Source organism: Pyxicephalus adspersus, chromosome 3, assembly GCF_032062135.1.
Source record: "Pyxicephalus adspersus chromosome 3, UCB_Pads_2.0, whole genome shotgun sequence".
Classification (NCBI taxonomy): domain Eukaryota; kingdom Metazoa; phylum Chordata; class Amphibia; order Anura; family Pyxicephalidae; genus Pyxicephalus; species Pyxicephalus adspersus.
In genome coordinates this window covers 39932838-39955061 of record NC_092860.1, presented here as the reverse complement: position 1 = coordinate 39955061, position 22224 = coordinate 39932838, and the positions used below count along the sequence as shown (strand labels likewise).

General features: G+C 35.0%; 1 protein-coding gene across 8 annotated transcripts in view; it reads right to left on the bottom strand.

Annotated features, from left to right (window-relative positions):
* Positions 1 to 22224, bottom strand: part of LINGO2 (leucine rich repeat and Ig domain containing 2) — a 780900-nt gene that overhangs the window by 453507 nt on the left and 305169 nt on the right. For all 8 annotated transcript variants that reach the window (XM_072404308.1, XM_072404302.1, XM_072404305.1 and 5 more), the window contains one exon: positions 10507 to 10560. The gene's annotated coding sequence lies outside the window, so the exon portion shown is untranslated. The remainder of the gene's footprint in view (positions 1 to 10506; positions 10561 to 22224) is intronic.

Sequence of the window (22224 nt, the reverse complement as noted above, 5' to 3'; positions counted from 1 at the left end):
TGGGTGTTGGATATTATTGTGTTGTTACATCCACATATGTTCGATGTATATATTTTAAACTCAAAACAAAGAAACAGGGTATATAGGGTGCCTGATCGGCTACTTACATTTGGATGGTTGCAAGTAAATAAACACAATAGTCACCTTATTCTAGGGACGTAATTGAGGTATCTGCAGGAATGATTAAATGCTATTACAAATGAAAAATGATTATAGTTATATAGTTTTACTGAACGATATAGATATAGAAACATTTATGTTTAGCCTTTGGAATCTAAAAAGGGCCAATTAACCCTTTTATGGATGTTGTTATCAGACAGGAGATCCTTCTTGTTTATTAAAACAGTATATCAAAACAGTACTTACTAACTGGCTTTTTTTTCTGCTTGTTTATGTTCAACTGCATCCAGCGGGTATGTATCCATAAAGATTCCATAGGCTAAACATACAAGTTTCTAGATCTATATTGTTCAGTAAAACTATATGACTATACCCATAATTCATTCCTAATTCCTAATTTAATCATTGCTGTAGATACCACACTTACCTTACTTTTCTTAGAATAAGGTGACCATTGCTATTTATCAGGCACCCTATATACCCCGTTTCTTTTTAGTTTTACATATGCACCCTTATATCCTTAAACAAATGTTTACACATCATACAAAATGTTATACACAACTATATATGGAGACATATAACAATTTGAAATATGATACTATGTAAGAGTTTCAAATATATATATCTAACATATGTAGATGTAACAACACAATAATATCCAACATTCAATATGATCCAATTTCAGCAACTATGAACTCATGTAAAATTTGGTATGCTCTATACTTTAATGTTTTTCTCTTTTAAACTTATGCACAGACCGTATAGTCCCCTGAAGAAGCCCAGTGTGGTGAAAAGCGTTGGGATCACTTAAGACGATTTATCGACAATTCGATTAGAAGTGTTTTGTCTAGCATATATACTCCTGTCTGGTGAAAATTAACTTGACTGGATATATGTTAAATGATGGATGTTTCATAATTATAAATGTAGCAAAAAAAGAATAAATACATAACTAATATTTTCATTTAAACACTTTTTGAGCTTGAACCTCTTCTATCCTCTTCCTCTTGTGTTTTACAGGTAATCTATTAAACAAGGTGTCCAAGGATATGGATAAGCAGAGTCTGGTTCATAGGAAAAGGCCAGTCCAGGCAGCAAACACAGGATCAAGAAATAGGCAGAGCCAGCAACAGGTAATTCAAACAGATAGACCCATCACTACCAGGTCAGCCAGGCTGAAAGCTGCAAAAGACAACTGGTGGCTGGGAGTTGAGAAGCTTTTAAAGACTAGTAGTCAATGGCAGGGCAATTTCCTAAACAAGAACTAATGTGCCAATTGGCACTCGTCTTCTTTCTTAGAGAGGTCTCAATAAGCAGTTGCAGAATGAGGCTGTTAACAGAAGCCTTGCATACTACAGAAGGAGCCAGCACCCACTTTATATGGTTTACGAGCACACAATCACCATGATTAGCCAAACACCTAATAATTTAACCAATCAAGGTTTTCTAGTACAACAGGCTTTTGCAGCATTACTGTGAAATATATAAGCTCTGTAGCTTGCAGAGCAGAAACCAATCTGCATGGTTCTTGATTATGTGATCATAATAATAATTAAATCATAATGATTACAGGAGAAGTTTATTACTGACAACTTTCTTTTTGCAAGGTCCAAAAAGTGTTTTTGTAAATTAGTATCATATTAACTTCAGGTTTGTAAGGCGTTTCTGAAATTCTGGTATATAGTCCCAGGGCCCCAATGTTGCTTTTTTTTAGCAGTATTGTCTTTATTTGCTTATTTCTGGCACTGTTAGGTGATATTAGCTGAAGAAAAGCCCATATAAAGCTAGGGACTGGACATAGATACAAGTTATAAGGTCCCCAAAACTTTTATGAGACAACTCTCTTAACCCCCGTGGTGACCTGTGTGGCCAGGGTTTGTATAAAAGTGTTTGTTCAGTTATCATTACCCTTTTATCCTTTATTATTACAGTGCAACCACCACGACACCCTAACCATAACACACCATGATTACTAACAATACACAAATTGCAAATTTAACATTTACTGTGTTAGGAAAACAGATTTTGCTACTTTAGCAAATCATATTACCTTTAGTTAACAGCAACAGTTTATTTTTCTTGTATCAAGTATAATTAAAATACTAGAGCTGAATGCCAGAATTTTAAGTGAAAAGTTCAAAAATGCATGAAAACGCTGACAACCATTTACTTTCAATATCTAACTAGCTACACATTAATAAAAGCTGGTTGGTTATTTTAAAATTTTGCTATGACAGTAAATCCCTTCACCCAAATGTGTCTGCTTTAATCCACAATTAGTTTCCTAAAGCTTGGATGCTTATATGCTGTGCTGTTCCTATTTCCTCTAATCTTATTTTGAGAGTACAGAGAGAAACAATTGAGAAAAATTACTGTATATGTATTGTTGCTAGGATTTGGAATATTATCACACCAAGGAAGCTTTGATGGTAAGTGTTAAATGATACATTCTCCTAGGACACTTATAGTACTGGTCTATAAATAATAGTAATTATGCTGGTAGCTCTGGTTGATTTTTAGATTATAGAGGGCTAAAATGGAACACAAAAAAGAGACAAGAAAACATGACTGAAGTATATGTGATGACATCACAAAATTTTTGTGTATTTTATACCTAATTATTGAAAATCTTCTGGCTGGTATTATTAGGATGTTTGTCTATGATGATCAAAATGGATTTTGAGGATGGTGATGGTGGTAAATCATAATTATAATCCATGTACATTTTTTATCCCCAAGCCAAAAACTTGGTAAAGCTATACAAAATAATTTTAAATGTATATTTGTAAACCTTTAATTTTATTTATTAACATATCCTATTCTATTAATATCTATCTATCTATCTATCTATCTATCTATCTATCTATCTATTTTTATTTATCATGTTACTCTTTCTTACTCTCCTTGTAAGTTTTCATTCCATTTACTGTAATAGCCTATTTTATCTATGTTTGTATATTGCCAATTTGACTCTCTATGAAATCTATGTACTGGACCATTCCAAACTGGCACCCGAATTCCAGGTAATCAATATGAGGGAGCAATATTATCTGACAAATAATTTATAATCGATTTTTGGGAATCTTTTGATCTAGTGGTTCATGGGGCATGGCCAAAACCTCAAACAACTCTGCGTAAGTAGAACAGAAAAAATACCATTGGTTGACATGCCTAATAAAGCTAGCCTGGCTATCCTTTCAATTTCTAATGCCGTCATGAATAAATAGTTTCAAATGTAATGTTACTAGAATAAATGCTTACTTAAAACCATGGATCTGTGTTCTCCTTCTGTATTTAGGACCATCTGCTATCCACACCATTGCCTTCTTTTTTGGAAAACTCACCAAGTCTATCTTAAGACCAGTTGTCTCAGTTATTGAGGACAGAAAAATTCCATTTGCAGTTTCTTTGGTTGCTTGATTTCTCACGAGGCTTAAACAACCTCCCTAATGTGAGTATCAACATCTATATGTATATGATAGAATCACTCCAACTTTCCACCTAAATGTGAACACACTGCAATCTCTTCTGGGACTTTTTCTCTTTTTGTCTCTTCTCTCCAGTGAATATAATACCTCTTTTACAGATATATCTGTGTTGGACATTGTTAAATGTTGATCTGGTAAGTATTATTAGGAACCCAGATACTTTGCTTTTTGGGAATTTTTAAAAATTCTCATACACAAAAATGCAAACCTCAACCTTCAGCTAACTGTCCTACAAGCTCAATCGTTCTGTTTGTCTTTCCCATTTATAGAATTTCCTGTGAAAATACAGAACATATACAGTTTGTTTTCTAATTATGTATTATATTGCTCGAATTTCTCGGATAAGCTGCATGGTGCCTTATAGGAATTTCAATTAAGTAACACCAATTTAAAACACCATTTTTAAGGTTAACAGCTGTTTGCACAATGTATTGAGTTTGATTACTGAATTGTTTTTTGGATATCTGTGTACTTACCACTAACATGTACTTTAGGTCAAGATTTTAGATCAAGCTAACAGGTTTTCATAAATAGCAAGTACAGGTCCTGTGCTAGTACTAATGTTTGTCCCATTCACCTACCACAGTAGCAATACAAACTACTGTACATATCTTGAATCAGTATAATCTGGAGCTTACCAGATACAACTTGATCTCGCTGCAAATTCGTCCGTTCTCGCTTACCGAAATTGTAAGCGAAAATGGCCGGTGTAAATTTGCCAATCGTGCTTGATTTTTAAAAAAAAAAAATTAAAAAGAAAAAAGATCGTGGGCTGCCCTGATCAATGAATCCCAGCTGAATTTATTGATCAGCTCAGTGTGTGATGCCGGCACTAGAGGTTAAATGGGGACAAGTCTCCCCATTCAAAACCTCTAGTGCTCTCTGATTGGTCGAGGAAAGCTTTCCTCAGCCAATCAGGGAGCACTAGAGGTTTAGAATGGAGATACTTGTCGCCATTTAACCTTTAGTGCCAAGGATCGCAAACAAGATTCCCAGGGCTGCAAGAATGATTGCAGCTCTGAGAATCCACTGCGATGCTGGGGCACTAGACGTTAACTTAACTTCTAGTGCCCGGGGATCGCAGTGGAACTGCAGAAGAGCTCTCAAGGAGTTTCTTCATTAAGAGTTCTTCTGCAGTTCCACTGCGATCCTCGGGCACTAAAGGTTAACTAATCTCTAGTGCCCAGGGATCTTCTCACTGAATGCGGCCACGGCATGAGAACAGTGTGCGATCCCCGGCACTAGAAGTTAATTAACTTATAGTGCCCCGGAGATCACAAACAGGAGGATTCCCAGGGATTCCTGTGAATCCCCTGTGAATCCTCCTGTTATAATTTCTCCAATACTCAGTTGGTTTCGGAAAATTGCGGCATCTTCGGAAATTTTGCGGAACCATCGGAAGTTCGAGGAAATTTTCACGAGAATGCCAGAGGCTCATCCCTACAAATGACCCCATCCCTGTCCCCAGGTGATTCTACTTGAAGCTGGCAGTTGACTACTCCAAATCCCAGGGCAGGGCAGAACATACCCAGTTACCCTGTTACCTTGCCCTTCTTTCCATACATAATATATGTCCCTTTAAAAATCTATTTATAAAATTATCCATAAAAAATGTAAATTTATAAAACAAATTTAAAATTGAATTAATCTGACTATCACTGAAAATATTATCTGGGAAACTTATTTAACACATGAGCCTGGAAGATTCTCCACCAGAGAATATTTTAGTGAATGTCAGATTAATTGCTTTATAAATAGAATCTGTAATTTACTGCGGCTATACCTGAGTTGAAATATATATATCCACAATCAGCTTTACTTAAACAGTTAAACTGCACTCATCCCTTATTTACAACCTTTGAACTTCCACTACATGTTTGTAATCCAGTTGGCCCTGTGCGAATACATCCCTACCTCAATCCAATATGCTCATTTTATTTTAAAAGCATTACATGCACATTTTATTTAGCAGCCCAGTGAGCTTTGTCAAATAAACAGTTTACCAGATTCTGACAGCAACTCCCGAGCTACGGCTAAGTTCAACAATCCAGGATTTAATGTGCATACTATCCTATCAGGTCACGTGACAAGCCTGTTTACACATATACCACCGCAGATTACCAGCTGTGCCACAGCAAGAGCTTGCTTCTCAATTTCAAGTCCTGCATAGAAAATCTCTTTAGTACCTTCTTATGTGACTTTCTATGGCAAGAATCTAACTTCTTAGCTTACCTTTCAAGAAAACTAAAAAATATGTTTAAAAATATAGCACTGCTTAAATAAAAGTTGCCCACAGATATTTAAAAATGACAGTTCTGTTACCAATATTATTCAGAAAATCTTCTCATAAAATCTGCAGATGTTAGAGAGGATTTCTTGCAAAGCTGTATTGACAGAGGGATCTAGGCAATGCCGCCGAATATAGGAACACTTGTTCCCATGCTTTGCTGCTGACCTATGACAATCAAGCATAGCCAAAAGTAGGACATCTGGATGTGATTGTACTTGTGGTAGAAAAGGAACGTAGAGTTCCTACAAGAGATAGGGAGGTAACTTTAATTGACACTTATGTCACTTCTACTGAAAAATCATTTCTATACTATTTGTGTCGGCTATAATACCTATATGTGTTTTTAAATGCTTGCCGTAGTTCATAAAGCTAGCTGTGTGTGACATATCATCATTTTCCAGACACTTTTTCCTTAGCTGTAATTTATTCCTATTTTTAAAATAAATCAAAAACCCCTTGTTTCAAAAGAGCTGCAATTAACTTTTTTCAAAATATAATGCTATCACTTTTCCCACAACATAGCTGTATAAGCTAAAATATTTTGTGTGACATTTATTCAAGCTAAATCTCCATGACAAATGAGGGGTATACTGGGTCTGGCCTGGGAACTAAATGATATTTTAACTTATCTTCTAAAATATTTTATGTCCAAGTGAATTGCTGTCAGCAAAAAACAGTTATTTTTGCCAGTAATCCCTAGTTTCATATGTAAATGACAACAGATGAGAGAAAGGATTAAAGCTAAATTCCAAATCCACATTTCATATAAAATTAGTAAACTTTGCTATTTAACTAAAGTTTTATCACTGCAAAAAGGGCATAAAACTGATCCAGACCTCAAAGAATGCAGTGTTCTTAAATGTTTCTAAAAAATGTAATAAGTTTTGATGTTTCTTTCACAATCACAAGGAAATCTCCTCTTTATAACTAACTACTTGAAATTGTGGTAAAATACTCTAAGCTTACTCTTAAAGTAAACATTGATTTTCTTCATATTAGACAAAGTATCTAGCTGTCTTCCTGCTCCAATTAATCACTAGATCCCCTAAAATACCAGTTCTTCAAGGTAGGTAGGCATATATGACAATCTGCCCACCTTCCGAAAAACAATTCTTGAATCCAGAAAGACCAGTCTAAGCCCATTATAGGAAGATGCTTATATGGAAAAAGGGAGGCTTAACCAACCTTTATATTTTGTAGACAAGGGGTGCCCAACACGTGGATCGCGATCTACCTCTAGAACGCAAATGCAAAGCGAGTAGATTGCAGAGCCCTGCCTTTCAAAAAAAAACTCAGCCATGCACAGGAGTTATTAAAGAGGAACTATACTCAAAAACTAGTCTTTCATCTATTAATCTATTCTCACTTGCACTAAAATGTCAGTCTTCCCTGGTGGCACTGGCTGGGTCAGCTTGTATTTATGAAAGATATAATGATTTATAAAGTGTTTATAAGTGGCCAGCTTGTGGCTGGCAAGTTTATGTTTTCTTCGTCTCCTGACTTTCTCCTCCACCCACTCTCCCTCCCTCCCCCTCCCTCAAAAGCTGGAGCCCTCTGCACGGAGAGCTCACAAATTGAGAAGAAGCAGGAAGCAGCTGCAGACGGAGCAGTGGCACTTGAGTGACATGAGAGTCCCAGGAGGAAAGAAAAAAAAATCTGCATAATTAAGCAGTGGGAGTGGATTAGAAACACTCCCACCAAGGATGGCATTTGCCAGATTGCTGTTCACCGCCTAGGCGATGGAGAGACCTGGGGGATGTGGCCAAAAGACGTTTTTAATGTTTAAAGGTAAAAGCAAGCTGAAAAAAAAGTATTCAGATGAAGATAACTTTGGCTTATGTTATCCTTAAGCCAAAGTTGATTTTGTGAGTATAGGTACGTTTTAATTTCAAATCTTGTTGTTGGTAGATCATTTTGACTTGGTCATTTTAAAAGTAGCCTGCAAGCCACAAAAGTATGGGCACCCAAGTTGTAAACTGTAAAAACTTTTAAGAAGGAACTTTTGCAGTGGATCCTGGTAGCATTAAAGTATGGGTAAGTTCACTGGTAAAAGCCTACCTGCAATGGGTGATTTTTGCACTATATATTATCATTGCATGTTCGGTGTTGCTCTACCGTCCCCCAGCTAGAATATGGATTATGTGAAAGACTTTTAAACTGGTGCTCAAGTTATACATGCTTTTGTGTAATAACCAATAAGTCTTTAGTTGCTGGACATTGGTATCTAGTGCATTATTCACAAGTCTCTACTCAGAGAACCCTGGGCCTTTGGTCTTCGTTATGAAGGGTTCAGATTGCCAACTACCTCCATTGCCCACCCTAAAGCCTCATGTGCTGTTAACCCTTAGATAAAGAGATGGTTAATCTATCTGCTACTTGAGCGGAAAGTTGACTACATATTTCCTATCTTGTGGCATAGGTCAAGTAGCACATAGATGAACTATCTTTTTATTTAGGGGTTAACAGCACATGAGGTTTTAGGATGGGCAATAAAAGAAAGTAATATATGGAGGTAAAAAGAAAGTGAACCAAAAAGAGCATGACCCCTTTTCACTGAGATACTCCAAACATTTTTATTTTTGGTGGGCTACCTAAAAATGCTTTAGGCCTTTTGGTATTTTGGCAAGGATCTGTTTTTATATTATGTCCTCCTAATTTTACTACTTAGGACATATGTGATGTGAGAATGCATTGCAAGCTATTTTATTTGAAACATTTTTATAATGCAGCTATTTGTCAATAAGCTTAGCAATATCAAGTCTAAATTGTCAATTTTGCAAGCAACATATGAGAACATAAGATCCTAGCAATATAAAACAATTTCAAGAACACTAATTTATACACAAAATGAATATTTTACCCTCTAAATATCTATTAGGTAATTCAACTTCCATAAAAACAAATTCATCATCAGATGGTAAATTCAGCATTGCATCTGGGCATTCTTTTAAATTAAAAATATTCCCTGTATTTTATTTTTAATTAGCAATGACTGCAATAAAATCAGAACGTTTTCTTCTTTTTTTCCAAGCAGCTCCAGCTTGACATTTTTGTACAGATGGTAAAAATGAAATTAGAAAAAAAGTCAACATCTGTAAAACGTTGAAAGCAAATCCTTGTTCTATAAATTGTGAGATGTGTGTATGTCATGGTGCACTATAATTAACACTTCCTGTGAATCTCATGTTTTAGAGGACTTTTCAAATATCACTATGCATGCAAATCGTAATTTTCAGCTCATGAACTCATGTTTTTACTAATCCCTCAGTACAATACATTTTGGATTTTACCAATGTCTAATTTCTCTTGAGACAGTGCCTCCAAGCCAACTCATAATTCTTACAAGAACATTTAATTTCAATAATTGAAGTGATTAAAATATACCGAAGACCGCACACATTACATAAATAGGTGATGGCAGTTCTCATAATAAAACCAAGAACACAGTGTTTAATTCTTCTATACACAGTTTCAAACTTTTTAGCGTACTTTGCGGTTTTTACTAGGTTAAAAATGCTTTTGGGAGTTAATGTTGACATTAACAGCATTTTATTATATTTAAAGTCTTTCTGATTTCCATGTAAAAGTGCTGGTAAAAATATTAATATCATCAATCACCCTGGGAGCAATCAAACTGACAAAAAGTCTGCATGCACCCAGTACACATACAAACGTTACTTTTTAGTACAATGCCAGTCAAACTTGGACACAAGACTGGTTTTCACTTAAAATGTAAAACCACCATTTTTAAAGAATAGAAAAGGGTTAGATTTTTTTATTACTTCTATCTTTTTATTACTTTTGAAGATTTCATTCACCTCCTGTCCTATTTGGCAGTGATCACTGAGTGATTAAATGAAAAAAAACTACCAATAGAGCAAACAACAATAAATCACTGATTGAGTTGAGTAAAATCTGCCTGGGTCTAGTTAATACACAGTTTAAAAAATCTTGTTAACATACTTGTGACTTGCAGCAAATCTCATTGAAGTTTAAAGGGAGCAAATCTTGGAAATCAATTCTAATTGCTGGATGATATAAATGATTTTAATCTAAGGCATGGAAATCTGGCCACTGCCATGGGGATATGTAACAAAAATTATTATCTTTTCCTGCACAGAATTGTCAAATCCCCCTAATAGCTTTACCCTTCGCCACCTCATAGATTGTAAGCTCTTTGGGGCAGGGTCCTCTCCTCCTCCTGTGTCACTGTTTGTATCTGTCTGTCATTTGCAACCCCTATTTAATGTACAGCGCTGTGTAATGTGTTGGCGCTATATAAATCTTGTTTATTAATAATAATATTTAACACATACTAACACATGGCTTCTGAGAGATCACACTTTTATAGGGTTGGGTTCTTTAAATTATTGTCTATTGTAACTCATTTGATCAAGGGTGCAGTCTTCCCACTGCATTGACAATGTTATTACACTGCTCCCTTTCCAGATTTAGAATTTAGATTTAGGGGATATAGTGAAGATATAAATATTTTTCACATTAATAAGGTGGAGTTTAAACAAAACGTTACCTTATTATGTTTTAATATGAAGTATGAGGGTTTTGACAACAATAGATTAAGGCATTCATTAGAGAAAAAATGTGTACCTTGATCTTGAATTCTGCTAATTCCAAATTTCTAATTGTTCATCATATTCCAACCTGTTAAAAAATAACAAACAGATTAATAATCCTAAAAATAACATAGCTAACTAATGAATATATGAGTACTGCTAAATTATTCCAATGTAATTATAATGCATGCAGATTTTTTAAATTATTATTTGAATTTTATTTTTACCCTTTTATTATAATCCAATAGTCACTATAAATTATGTACGTTGATTTCACTGCAGCCAGTAAAAAAATACTAACATGTTGGGTCACCTTTAATAAAGTAAAAGCCAGTTTCCACTAGTGGTGCGTGACTCAAGGGTGCCAGCTTAAAATACAGTAACAGGTCCTTGATGAAAGAAAAAAACAAAAAAAAATAAAAAACAGTAAATGATGCCACTGTTACTTTACAAATATGCCTTCCACTTTACTTGCATGGGAATCGTGTATTGAATATTGATTTAAATTAATGAATAGGAAAAGAGAAGAGTAGGATGCAACCTTATCACAGTAGCTGTCCAAGAGGAGACAATCTCTTCTTTAGTTACACTTTCATTTTTCAATAACCCCCTAAATATATTTGTTGTTGTTCGCTTAAAATGGGGAATTCCAAACAAACAAGGAGGCAACTATCTAGATCTAGAACTATCTAGTAATATCTAGATCAGGTTTAAAAAATCATAGTTCCAATGTAATAGTAGAATACTTATCTTTTAGAAAGTGACTGTTATCCTCAGCCAAGTCAAATGACATTTGAAAATAACAGTCACATGACTAATGTACAGTAGAGGTTGGAACTCGAGCCACGTGACTTGGACTTGAGTCTGAATTAGGTCACCTAATAAACGACTTGCGACTCGACTTGGAGTGACGACTTAGTCCAACCTCTGATGTACAGATACTTGTCCTTCAATTAAAGATTTGTTAATTGAGGCTCATATCATTATCACAAACAATCCTTATCATTTATCTTTTTTTTTAAAAAGCAAAACTGAGCACAAGTTAGGCTTCCTGCATTTTGGTTATTGTCAAGGGAATTTCTGGTAGAAAACATTTTTCCTGTCCCTTTTTTTCTCGGGTTGAAATAGGGAGCACATAATTTGATAATACTAATACTAAAGAGTAAACTATCACTTCTCAATATATCATTCACACTGGTCTAACGTCCCCCTGCCCTCCAACTCAGTCCTTTCCTGTGTTTAACCCCTTGTACAAGTTTTTTAACCTGTTTTTAGCAGCATTTTTATTGAGAATCAGGCATTATACATTCTCCTCATACAGTATGTCATACAGTATGTTATCGTGTTTGTGTACACAGCAATAATTGAAAAATGAGAACGAATCCGAATACTGCTTTAAAATGAGGTGTTTGCTAAAAAAGTGCATGAGTGAAAGACAAAATAAATAAATTGAGAAACCCATAGGCCTCTGCAAGGTGCAATTACTCATAGATCATCACCATAGCTATTCAGTTTCATTTTGCACCACTAAAATTAGTGACTTCAGTTGGCTTTCTTAGATTACAACATTGGCATATTAATATTGCTCTGGCATGACTGTCTGATTTTTCTGAATATGTATATGGTGATTCTGCATGTCTAGTAAAATCATTCAATTGTTGCTAATTGTGTGTAGAGAAGATTGTACTTTAGGGGTAGAATTAGAGAATCAAAATGTACCTAGAATGGGTAAGATCTACCAAGTAGGCAAAGCCAAATCTTCCCTTGTTCCAGTTACCATTCCCTTTCTCTACATTGCCTATTGCCATGGACATAAACTTTGCAATAGCAGAGTGATTGCACTGTATAAAAGTATGCTACCGACACACTGAAAAGTGAGAAAGGGTCGTGAATTTTCCAAGGAAATTTATAAAAAACAAAATACAGGTGCAGAATAGATTTACAGATAGTTTTACCTTTACGTGTAGTATATTGATTCATTAATAGTATTTATTCCCTAGAGTTTCTCTTTAATATTCTTTTCTATTACAACCAACTTTTCCTAGTGCAGTGATAAGCATTCTTTCAAGACATCTTACATTAATCACTTGGATCAACAGGCAGAGACTACAGCAGACTGTACTTTTTTTAGAAGCTGAAAGCACACACAAAACAATGACAAAGGTGTCATTGTCCCTACGGTTTCCTATGTTTAATTTGATTTCCAATACACAGGTAATGCACGGGGGGGGGGGCGGGGGCATGGATATAGAGAGGTTCAACTGTTTAATCCAGTTAATATTTTGTGTTTCTCCATACTTGTAAACATAAGGAAGAATATTTTCTGAAAAATGAAATTTGTAAAATGGTATGATAAAATTAAATATGCTTTAATTATGTGTGAACATTCTGTCTAAAGAAGGCACAAGTTAACGCTAAAACTATCCCATTCTACAAAACAAATACAGAAAGAAATATTTAGGTTTAGTTTGAATTAAATATGTATAAAGTCCTTTTTTCTAGTACTCTATTAAAGAATTATGTATAGTGTTTAAGATCTGGTTCACCTGGGAATCCTTACCAACTTTTTTTTTTTAATATTCCCTTTTTAAAAGCTGAAGCTAAAATTTACAAGTAAAAGAGAATGGTATAGGCCCGTTTTGTTTCTTTAAGGTCTAATGACAAGACAAAGGCCCTGATTTATGAAAGTTCTCCAAGGCTGGAGAGAATACACTTTTATCAGTGAAGCTGGGTGATCTAGCAAACCTGAAATGGATCTGGTCCAGGATTCAAAGCATTTGCTAGCAATTAGCAAATGACATTGAAGAAATCCATCCCAGGTTTGCTGGATCACCCAGCTTCACTGTTGAAAGTGTATTCTCTCCAGCTTTGGAGAGCTTTAATAAATCAGGCCCAGTGTGCTTAATAGGGGGCAATAGCTCCTACATTGAATTTTTTTTGTCTTTGTTTTAGTTTTACTTGAACAAAGCTAATTATATTTCCTATTTAAAATATGATTTAAACCATGTTGCCTCTGGATAACCATGTAGGAGTAAACTAATTTTCATTTAGTAAACATTTTCCCCATACAAATGATGCTGGAGCTAAAAAAAAAATCTGAAACCTGGCAATAAACCGACAAACAACTCTTCTCCAACTGAGATTTTGGAAATAGCAGCCTGGATTCCAAATGAGTTTTAGTATGTATAGAGAAGTCAATAAAGGCAGCGCTATTGGAGATAGTGCTGTGACAGCTAGACAGATGCAGCACATCCATTCTGCAATTGGTGTTTTCAAAGTGCAAAGATTAATCAAATGAGCTCTGTCATGACGCTTACTGAGATCTGTTCTTTACTTTGCGCACGCTTTTGTCAGTTTTCCTATATAATGCAGTTACAGTTTAAAATAATTCATAGGTTTAGAGTTCAGTTAGCAGAAAAACATTTATTAAACTGTAGGATGAGAATACTTTTAGACTGGGCTGGATTTCTGCATAGGCAACATAAGACATTGCCTAAGGCAGTGAGTACACACACATATTAATGACTATTAGCAACAGATTTCAATGGCCTTGCTGTCATTACAGCTGTATCTTCATTATTGCTGTCCTCACACAATTTAGACATTTTTATTGGTAGAATGGTGTACTAGCTCATTCTGCATGGTATAGGTAGAGCCAAAATGCTGGAGAATGGAGGTATAGTTGACACCACTATTGTAGTAATTCTATTACTGATTCACTGGCCATGATTTATTAAAGCTCTTCAAGGCTGGAGAAGATACACTTTCATCAGTGAAGCTGGGTGATCCAGCAAACCTGGAATGGATTTCTTCAAAGTAATTTGATAGCAAATGTTTTGAATCGTGGATCAGATCCTTTCCAGGTTTGCAGGATCGCCCAGCCTCACTGATGAAAGTGTATTTTCTCAAGCCTTGGAGAGCTTTAAAAAATTAGGCCCATTGTGAGCAAAATATCTCTTTGATTCTATTATCACACTTATCAAGCCTTCTGCAGCTATACCATCTAATCCTATAAATGCTTAATATAAAATATGCCACTATAACCAAGCAGGTGACTAGAGTGGTCACAAAATATGTGGCTTTACTATGATTGTTGGACCACCCACTAGATCAACCTAATTGTTCTGTTCTCTTACACATTGAACCTGCTACATTTTTCTTCAAAAACGTGTGTGTATAGTGTTGATGTTCCAAATAAACCCCAACCTACACACCCCAATGACACAGAGGTCAGGTGGTGGGGAAGAAGCTCTCTCCCCCAACAATGTTACCCTTGGGGGACCATAGGTTCCAAACGACCTAATATAGATAGGTGTGCAGGACTCACATACCCACTGCCCCATTTCCTATTTAGAACGGTCACAAGCTATTAAACAGTCTGATATTATTATGAAGGGGGGGGGGGACTTTTTGAATAAAAGAAAAATATTAAGGCTCAGCAAATGTGGCCAGTCAACTATGACAGCTGTCACAGTCATGGAATTCATATTCAGCTTAGAATCACCCTGATCATTAAGGTCAATTTTAGGTGAACTGTTAGTGAACTGAAAAATGGCATATTGGACCACCCCTATCTATAGGTTATAGAGGGGGATATTTCTTAAATTTTTTTTTTGCAGGGGAAACAAAGTGTAAAGTACACTTCTAATCACTGTGGAGAAGATAGGGGCCCCTAAACCATATTGCAAAATACCGCCCAGCTTTTTGAACTTTGTCATGTTGATGGTAAGGTACAATACAATACAAAGCATATATTAAATAAAATATAGGATATTTGTGTAAAGTACTGTACATAAATATAATATCTTTGCAGACCTAATACACATAAGTCCAAAACTAAATCTATGATTTCTTTATTTTACCATTCCATGTATTAGGCCCTGGTGAAATGAGCAGGTTAGTAGTCAGCCATGTTTATCTAGTGTTTGGGTGATACTGTCCCAACACATAACACTGAGCATTTACTCATGAAATCTCTTCTCTCTAAAAACGAATCATTTCTAACATATTAGAGCAAATTTAAAAGGGCTCAGACTTCACACAGGCTTTGCTTTCCAATGGGGGTTGATAAGCTGAGCCTCAGAATCCTTGAGTAAAAAACTTTTCACATAAATAATTTGATATTAGGAGTTACTGTTTTAAAAATACACTTTAACAGTTTAATTTAGTATTTTAATATTGCATGTGTTATATATTAATGTCATGTTTGTTGCTGTGGCTGAATATTGGATCATCAAAGTGTTTTTCTTTAACTCTAGCCCTAATGCATTTTAACACATACAATAAATTCAGGCTAAATTCTAATTCAAATGACATGTAATTTTTTCCATTCCTTTAGTGGCTAGTACAAGTGGGGATATAATTTTATTTAATATTCATACCAAATAGGATAAAATGCATATGAATTATACAGCTCCACTTGAATAATATGAATACATTTCCTCTTATTCTCCCTGAGGCCTGCAATACTATCTTTAACATTAGGATGTTGTTGGCTATAGAGTCCCATTAGAACACATTCTTACAGACATTTGGAGCAAAACTACTAACCTCATCCCCAACATGTTCAAAACCATATAAAATCGCGTAGATACATGGAAAATACATGAATAAGAATCAGCACATTGTGCTAGAATACATTATATGCATGAAGTCATTAAAGTTACAGGATGGCTTTACATTCTTGTTATTTATATCCCCCTTAGCCATTTAATAATTAAAGCATCTGTATAAATATATGAAAATGTCACCCGTTCCAGTGTGTACACAGGGTTTCTGATTATTCATGTGTTTTACTGTATTTGATGTTCATATCTTTATTTTCCAGTAGATGATGGGGGATTTAAGAATTGTTTTGATGCTACTCAAAACAGTAACAATACGGATAAATGGAAAACGCCTGAATGTTACCTGAAAAGCCTGAATGTTGCCAATGATTACTACAAATGTGTTATTTTAAAAACATGGTTTCCCCCTCCTATTGTGTGTAATTTCTCCCACCCACTAGATTGTAAGCTCTTCGGGGCAGGGTCCTCTCCTCCTGTATCACTGTCTGTTTTAGTCTGTCATTTGCAACCCCTATTTAATGTACAGTGCTGCGTAATATGTTGGTGCTATATAAATCCTGTTTATTAATAATAATAATAATAATAATAATAATATTATTATTAATAATACTTCGATTGTTAGAAGTTGAATCACATATTTCCATTTCTTGAACATTTTTAATAAAATAAAGGCAGCAGAAAATAAATAGATACAGTATGGACAGTGTCTTCCATGTCACCATCTACTGACCATATGTTTAATCAGAAGACGTGTGCCGGTAATGTTAGTCTTGGGAACTAGTGTGAGTGAAATGCAAATAAAAGACATTTACCAGAAAGGTGCTTCTGTAGAAAGAGGTCTCTTTTTTTAACCACATATGCCAACAAACAATTTATTTATTTGCTTTATATGCTAAAAAATTATCATATGCGTTGCTGAGGTCCAACAATAACCAGTGGAACCCTTGCGAACCTAAAATGAACACTTTCGCCTCACTGAATGAATAAACCGAATTCTATGACTAAAATGGTTTCTTTTAGTTGTCCCTTTTATTTTTTCTTTGCCTTTTTTTGCTCTCTGACTCATTTCTTGGTACACCTTTTTCCATTCAGTCACTTTAGCTCTGGCCTTTGCTGACAAATGTCCTAGGCTAGGTAACAAGGTCTCCCAAAAGAACACCCAAAGGACCTTACAACATCACAGCATATATGGCATATCTAAATCATATGAAAATAAGCTGGTGCTTGGGAATGTAAGAAATATGTAACCCAATTTTCCTATATATCATCTATCATTATTTATCACTAATTATTACAATTTCATGAATGTAATGACTAAAATAAAAAATATTGTGACCACTAAAACAAAAGAAAAAGTTTAATACAGTAATAAAATAATTCAAAGCAAGATAAACAGAAGTAAACTTTGAGTTTAATATTGAATATACCATAACTAGAAATTTCATTCTCCAGATCCTTTTAAGAATAACAAGAAATAGTGCAGCCAGGACAAGAAGAGACTGAAAGAGCTATAAAAACCTGACAGATGTTCCAATCTTCCCCTTTATGAAACAAAGGTGCTTTTGTTGCCATCATCAGAGAGATATTCCAATTTTCCATATAGAACAGAACAAAAAATAAGTATCCCCAACAGGTACACAGAAATCAACAACTTGGTAAAACACCATTTAGTGGTATAAACTTCCTATGTTAAAATAATTTTTTTCTAAAAATGTATATTTTTTATCTTACAATGAGAACAATTTTAGGTTGTTGAGCGGTACTATTAATTTTTCCAATTGAAGATATTTTATCTTTTCTAATGCTGTATAGCATTTTCTACCATAAATTTGTGAGATGATACTTGTTTTTCATTAATATGCTCAGCATAATTTTGCATTAAATAATGGGCCCTCTAACCACTCAACCTATATAATTATGTACTTTGCAATCGTAATGCTCCAACAATCCAAACAGATAGAGAAACTGTGAAAGGTTGAAGTTGATGGACTTGTGTTTTTTTTTCAATCTCACTATGCAATTTGCATTTTAACTATATCTGAAAATCAAGGATATGTGACGGTCTGTGGTGTGCTTCACTGTATTGTGAAACCTGTGTTAAAAGAGATTTTGATTAGAGAGTGGGCTTTTGCTGGTATTATAGATGAAATTTACTGAGTGTAATTTTAAAAATTGTAGAAATGAAAGTAGTGGGGCTGCTAGCATCCAAGGAAATTTCAGCTGGCTCCAAGGCTCTTTACACATTATTTTTTTAGCACCTGACATAAATGTTCATAATTGTCCTGAAATTTAACTTAGCTTTCTTATTTAGTGATAGACCATGCCATATCATTAAATGAGCAACTGAAGTTACCGCTTGGGTGGATGCAGTGAGCTCACACCACTCCTCCTCCCCCTTCATAAAACAGACAAGAGCTAATTCATTCTACTGTCTCTGGAAATATCTACTAAAGATCCTTTTCAACTCATCTCTCTTTGCTGATTCAATGACCTACTAATGAATTCCTTTCTCATAACCTCATCATATGCATTGCTCCAGGACTTTTCTAGATCTACCCCAACTTTCTGGAATAGTCTTCCTCATCCTATTGGACTTGCTCCTACTTCCTATTGGGCTTGCTCCTACTTTCTGCTCATTAAAAGAGGACTCAAAACCTATATTTTCAAACCTGCCTACCCCTCTTCTTCAGTCAATAAAAACGCCCTCACTACTTCCCACCACTCCATATCTCTCCACCTATTGTGTGATAAACAGCAGGTATGTGGCTGTATGTCAGTGTGGCCGCTGCTGCCAAATACCATTTTTGTTTATTCTAACCAGGAGGTTGCTAGACATTTGTTATTGTTGATGCCAACCCCTGCAAGGGAAGAACATTTATTTTTTGCTGTTTTGCTTAATAAATACGGGCAAAAGCCCCTAAAGTGAAGTCGAGGTATTGAGTTGCCTCTGTGCCTGCCTACCACGCTGCTCCCCCACAAAGATGGAAAATATACTATTTTCTACAGCATTATTTATTTAGAGACAGTAAAAGGTGTAACAGACCAAAACAAAATACAATATACAATAACAGGAGAAACAAAGTTCTAAGTAATATCCATCCTTAGATATTGCAAAAATATGATAGAACATAGGTATCCAACCACACCTGCTAAAGGAATGAGCACATGAAGAACTTTTTTTAAAATGACTAAAATTCTATAGAATAGGCTTCCGTATCTTCCCATAAAAAAGGGCCTCACAAAGCCACAAGCCCTAGGGTCATGGTTACATTATTGCTTTGTGTAATTTTACTGCCTAAAACCACTTACAAAAAATGGGTCAATTTTTATTTGTCGGAGTTGGTGAAAGGAGTGTTGCCGTACAATTTTTGGATGCTACTTGCAGCATTCAGGGGCTGATTGACATCCCAGCTGCTTCCATTGACTTGAATTGAAACTACTTTTCACCACTTATGCAAGCCTTTTTAAGCATTTGAAAGTGTTTTTTTTAAGCAGTTTAATTACAGTGAAAAACAAAAAGCCACTGCTCTGGTAGGTTTGTGTAGTTCGAAAAAGAAAGAAAGGTTGTGCCATAAAAAACCTAGCTTCCAGTAGTTGTCAAGGGGCAGTAAAATACCACTAGACTTACCATGCCCTAACTGAGCATAGCAAAGAGAGGGGCTTCCCACAAATAAATAAGTGCACAACTTAACAGAATAAACTATAAGTCTCTTAACACACATATCTGTGTACATTGCAGACTATTCGGCTGACCAACTCTTCAAATTTGTAGAGACATTATATGTAGAAGGGGAGAGCAACAGGACAGAAGGGAGAAAAGAAGGGGAGTTGAGTAAAGAGCAAAGGACAGTTATAGGAGGAAAGGAAAGAAGAAGGTTGGAAGGACACTTTATTGAAAGATCACATACTTATCTCCCCATCCCAAACAGCAACATGGGTCATTTCCTACATGGAGTAAGTGACTGGACACCATGCAAGCTTCTCTGTCTTCAGCCTTCTCATTAACCATACTGTAACATATAGTAACACAAACAAAAGAACCAGGCCACCCACTGTCATTATGAAGGTTTTACAAAAAGATTAATTTTACTAAAACTGACTCCAAGAGGTGATCAGATAGTTCTGATCAGAGTCAATTTCAACTTTGATCGCAACCCAGAATTTAAACAATCTGAACAATCCAAGTTCTGAACTGACTTTAATATATCTCCCGTTGACAGGTATAGTAGGCTGCCAGAGAATGACAGCCAAATTGGCTGAGCTGCACCTGTATTTGACATGTATAGTGTGGCTCAATGCAAAAAAAATAATAGCAACAGGCTGATGGTACAAGGATATCAAGGTAAGTGGCCTTCTATGTTACATTCTGTTTTATCTCTTGGTTTTCTCCCTTCACTCCATAACAATAATAATATTTTTCCACTTCTAATGAATTTTCATAGTGTCTTTTCTGAAGCCATCATTTTCTCTCTTGCGATTTTTTCAAATGTTGAGATGTGTTGTTAAAACCACTACAAATGCCCTTTAATTAATCAACAGTGCTACAGCATATTTATGTATGTGCAAGTAATTATTGTAAATCAGGTTCAGGAACACGGCTCTCAGGCTGCTACTAATTGATCAAAACAGAGTGGTAAAGTTGACCTGTTCAGCTTACCTAATTTCTCACTGATTTTCCTCAACAACATGGCTCTCTATTTTTATTGCTCTACATGCCCATTTTAATAAGTAAAGCAATTCAAAATTTTCCTTGTTAACTACTTTTATGCAATACAATATGATATAAGCATGTTAGGTAGCACATGATTATTTGCTGTTTTTTGAAATGCTATTAATGTATTAGTAATACTTACACTTTTACTAATACTACTATTTAATGCTGGTCATTCAATCTAAAAAGCCCTTATTTGGTGTGCTTTTGCCACACAGGGACTCTATAACAGTGTTTCTCAACCAGAGCTCCATAGCAGTTTATGACTCCTAGGTCAGTTTAACTGATACCAATAATCTTTGTATGCCACCCTACAAGGAATTCCCTAAAGTTAAAAATGTGGAGAAACACTGTTAAATGTAATACTTTTTTAATTGTCCTAAAATGCATTTTTCCAAAAAATAGCATTTTCTTCTCGTTGCATGCATTACTGATACACAAAGCGCTAAGACCAATTTGGAGATGAGATAACAAATTTTAAAAGTTAATGGAAGAGATAAAAAACAAAATAATAAAAAATAAGCCAAATAAAAAGTATAAAAGAGTCCCATGAACTGAGAGAGGTTAGTTCTAGAAGTGAGAATGATTAAAAAAACATCTGAGAGGTTTAGAAAACTAAAGTTACCCATACAGTATACACATTTTTAGATGATTCATTAGCCAAAATTTTAAACTGATCAAAAAATGATCACATTATTTTTTTTGCTATCGTATTTATGATAAAAATTTGAGCAGAGCATCAATTGGTTGGGCTTGATTGTTGATTGGGCAAAGCATTTTTTTTGTTTACCATTGTTTTGACATCAAAACCATTTCGGTATCATGATCTGTATTTTAATTAGATATAATGGTAAAACTGATTGTAATTTAGATCAGTAATCAAATGCTGGATGGTTCATAGAATGCTTCTGGATGATTACAGTAATCAATTTTACCTTACTGTAATTATGATTGTAATATTGATTAGAAAAAAAGTGTCTAGTGCATGGCTAGCATTACATCACTATTATGTCAATTATCTTTCTAATACACTTATCATTTTTGTTTAAGAGATTTTTCTTTTCTGAATTGTATCCAAATTCATTTAAACAGAAACATTTTAGGTTTTCGTTGGAGGGAAAGTATGTATAAGTGTAATTTCACTTTCATTCACAGTGCAGTTAGCTGTGTATCCCTTTCGCCCTAAGTTAAAGCAATTCACCCTCTCTCCAGTTAGAACGTTCCTATTGAGTTCCCAAAGAAGCATCACCATTGTTTACATCCTGCACCATCTTGGCCACATTTGTGCATTATAGTCTCCTAGACTTCTAGTAAATAGACCCAAAATAACAACAATAACAACAATAACAAATACTTGTAATAGTATAATGTATTTAAAGCAAACCCAAAACTTACCCAAAAGAATAAAATCACACTTACCTTCAATCCCACAGATCATCCGCAGTCTATTCATCGGGAGGATTCTTCCATAGGA